The sequence below is a fragment of the Octopus bimaculoides genome, chromosome 26 (assembly GCF_001194135.2).
Source record: "Octopus bimaculoides isolate UCB-OBI-ISO-001 chromosome 26, ASM119413v2, whole genome shotgun sequence".
NCBI classification, from domain to species: Eukaryota; Metazoa; Mollusca; class Cephalopoda; order Octopoda; family Octopodidae; genus Octopus; species Octopus bimaculoides.
In genome coordinates this window covers 2,630,395-2,633,773 of record NC_069006.1, presented here as the reverse complement: position 1 = coordinate 2,633,773, position 3,379 = coordinate 2,630,395, and the positions used below count along the sequence as shown (strand labels likewise).

General features: G+C 33.4%; 2 protein-coding genes and 1 long non-coding RNA gene across 3 annotated transcripts in view; 2 read left to right on the top strand and 1 right to left on the bottom strand.

The window, feature by feature from the left end:
• Positions 1-3,379, bottom strand: part of LOC106868831 (cytochrome P450 3A7) — a 388,137-nt gene that overhangs the window by 191,483 nt on the left and 193,275 nt on the right. The window lies entirely within an intron of this gene.
• The window catches only part of LOC106884149 (cytochrome P450 3A19), a 69,356-nt gene that overhangs the window by 32,231 nt on the left and 33,746 nt on the right, over positions 1-3,379 (top strand). The window lies entirely within an intron of this gene.
• Positions 1-3,379, top strand: part of LOC106884148 (uncharacterized) — a 13,832-nt gene that overhangs the window by 1,563 nt on the left and 8,890 nt on the right. The window lies entirely within an intron of this gene.

Genomic DNA, 3,379 nt, shown 5'->3' with positions numbered 1-3,379 from the left:
TCCTGACAATTCTTGTTTCACAACATCCAATCCATCACTGGAACTGCAAATACCTGTAAAACTTTCCAGAAATTTATCATTTCAATATATCTGACCATACATATATTAAACAAAGCATACCAATTTGCTCATATGCATATATGCATATATATATATATATATATATATATACATACATAAATATATACATACGTATATCCATATATATATATATATACCTAAACACGTACACAGACACAGACACAGACATATATATAGAGAGTAGCACTCAATCAATTAAGACGTAATTTCTCTTTGTGTCAATTTTTCTCCCTCAAGAAATATTAACCTCGTGATTTTCAAAATGCAATTTTAATTTACGAATTTGTAATTTAAATGTGAGCGAATATGGAAACAATTGTAGGCAAGTGTAACTTGAGAATATGTTAATAAATTGATGGTAATCTGTCAAACCTTTCCATTTTCTCTGTTATCATATACTATATTAATTATACCTATATACAGCGAATTGAAACAAACATCTATAAAAATACCCCAGCTCTGTAATGTACTCAATATTGGTGCATATTGAATAATAAACACCAACACTACTACGTAAAACAAGACTCCTGAGAATTTTATCGATAAATAGAATTAAACCGGGGAAGCTTAGATGTAAACACCCCTTTTAAGAAGAATCTATATCCGCACAGTAACCTGGCCTAACAGCCCTTCATGTTTGTTCTCCCTGTTTCATTTTCCCTGTGTTTTCTGTTTGCCACTTAATTCCTCCGCATCACAAATTTTATAATGCGTCCTACCCTAACTCTTCGAAACGCTTAGTTAAGAATAGGGGCAGCTGATGAAGGAAATGTTCTCTATGTGGCCTATCTGTTTTCCTGTGTGTTCCTACAGTTGTCCGAAAAAAGTGTTTTCCGGGCTTTGTTTATATTCTTGTTTTTCATTTTGTCCACGTTTTTTTTTTGTGATGTCCTGTACCCAGATATGCATCTATATATACATGTAGATGTAGGTATGATTATAGGAAATAGCAAATGAAATAGCTAACATTAGCAAAGATATTCAAACCTACACGCATAATTTTAGCAAACACAATACAATAGATGATAGAAGTCCTTTAGTGATTAGCTGGCACCGACATATCGCTAGCATTTAAAAAATGTTACATGAATGTTACCATCATGTGGCTAAAGAATATCCTCGTTTCAAACAGATATTTCCTCAGCCGCCCATTGTAGCCTTTAGACGGAATAAGAATATAAGAGAATTATTGACCTCTATATCTGATTCCAAGAAAACGAACATTGGAGTATCTGCACGCTGTACCTTAAAGAACAACCGCAAGAGAGGTAAGCCCTGTTCATTGTGCAAAACATCAGTGAAGTGAATTCCATCAGAAATCATAAGAGAAATGTTATGATTTATACAGAAGGGGGAACCTGCAAATATTCCCATTTAGTGTACGGTGCAGAATGCACGAAACAACTTGATTTATGTTGGTTGTACAACAGAACAATTAAACAAAAGGTTTAATGTGCACAGATTCGACGTCAGGCACAAGAACAGTAGTTCAACAGAACTTGCTGAACATTTCGTTTCAAGCGGCTGCAATTTTGAAGAAGACTTGAAAGTGCATATTCTCAGAAAATATTCTGAATCGGCTTCACTTTCACTTCTCAGAATGTATGAGAAATATGTCTGCGGGTTATTAACATCACGCCCTGGAGGGAAGAATAAGATTACAGGAGAATATCATCAAATTTATACAAAACTGTTTGATTAAATATTCTTCTTTGTCTCTTTTTCTTTCTTTTGTTTTCTGTCGTCTTCTTTTTTCTGTTTTTTTTTGTCTTTTTCTTTTCGCCTGTTATAAAATTGTAACTTAAAAACTGATGATGTCATTCCATCAACGTATGGACGCTAGTTGCTCTCGTTCATACTTTACGTTTAAATTTCTGTAATTTTGAATTTTCATCACTTCTTAATTTGAACTTGAGAAAGACAGACGTACTGTCGAAATATCGTTCAACTAATAAAAGATCTTACAATCGAATCGCGCTCTTCGTCTTGACTGTTTATCTTTGTGAAGAGTTACGTCAATCCTTTTTAAAATATTATTATTATTATTATTATTATTATTATTATTATTATTATTATTATTATTAATGATTTCCTTTCATTATAACTTTATTTCAGTTGTCTTAGTACCGGTTATCCTCCGGAGGCCAAGGGTAGCAAGGGCACATTTGTTTTGCTATGCATGCTAAAATTATCCCCGCATTTATTCCATTTTAGATGGAGAGTTCTTTCCGTAGTATATGGACTGTACCTATCAAGGTTATTTCTTTTCAATTCACGGAGGTTGGCGTTATCAGGAAGTTGCTTAATATACGTCTCAGCTCCCTTCTTTATCATTTCCTGTGCACCAATTATTACTGGTATTATTGTAAGTACTAAGCTTTATTATCATCATCATCATCATGATCATGATGATGATGTGGATGATGATGATGATGATCATCATCATTTTCATTAGCTTCTTTCAATTCTATTTCCATTTCTTACCGAGTGTCTTCCTGACACCTAGGGCAAAGAAACATATTGCGTACATTAGTAGACCATTAAAACAAGCACACCACATTGTTCATTTACAGAGTCATGTGATAGAGAAAAAGGGGAATAGAGAGAAAAAGGAAAAAATAAAAACTAAAAAATTATACAAATAAAATAGAAGGGGAAAAGGAAAGAAAATTCACAGCGACAACGCTTTTCTCAATAGGTGTAACGTACCAGTTAAGACAATCTTTTACACTTCCTGCATGGATGGTACGTATCATTCTTAAATAATTTTCCGTTCTGTTTTTGATCATTCCAAGTGCTCAATAAGTGGTGTTGTAACCGTCTTGAGATGCCATATCTTTTCGATTTCGATGAGCAGATCTTTATATTTTCTGAGCTTAACAAATTCTTTTGCTGAGATATTATGGTCATAGGGTATGCGTATGTCAATCAATATTGTTATTATTATTACTATTATTATTGTTCAGTAGTTTTATTTTTATAACGTGCTTTCACGTCACTACCGAGCGCAGCTCTGTGCGCCTTGGGTATGTGTTGTGGTTTGCTGTGGTGCTCTTATGGTTACTGTATTGAAAGTGTTTTGCGCAGGATGTGTGCAGTGCCCAGGAGTTCAATTTTCTGTATGTTATATATATTTATTTGTAAGTCCTGGTGTTTTTGTTATGTATTTGTCTGAATATTTTTTTTATTATACCTAAGGCACCTACTATGATAGGAATTGTTTCTGTTTATAGATTCCACATTCGTGTTACCTCTATTTCCAGGTCTTTGTATTTTGAAAGTTTTTCCATTTCTTTTA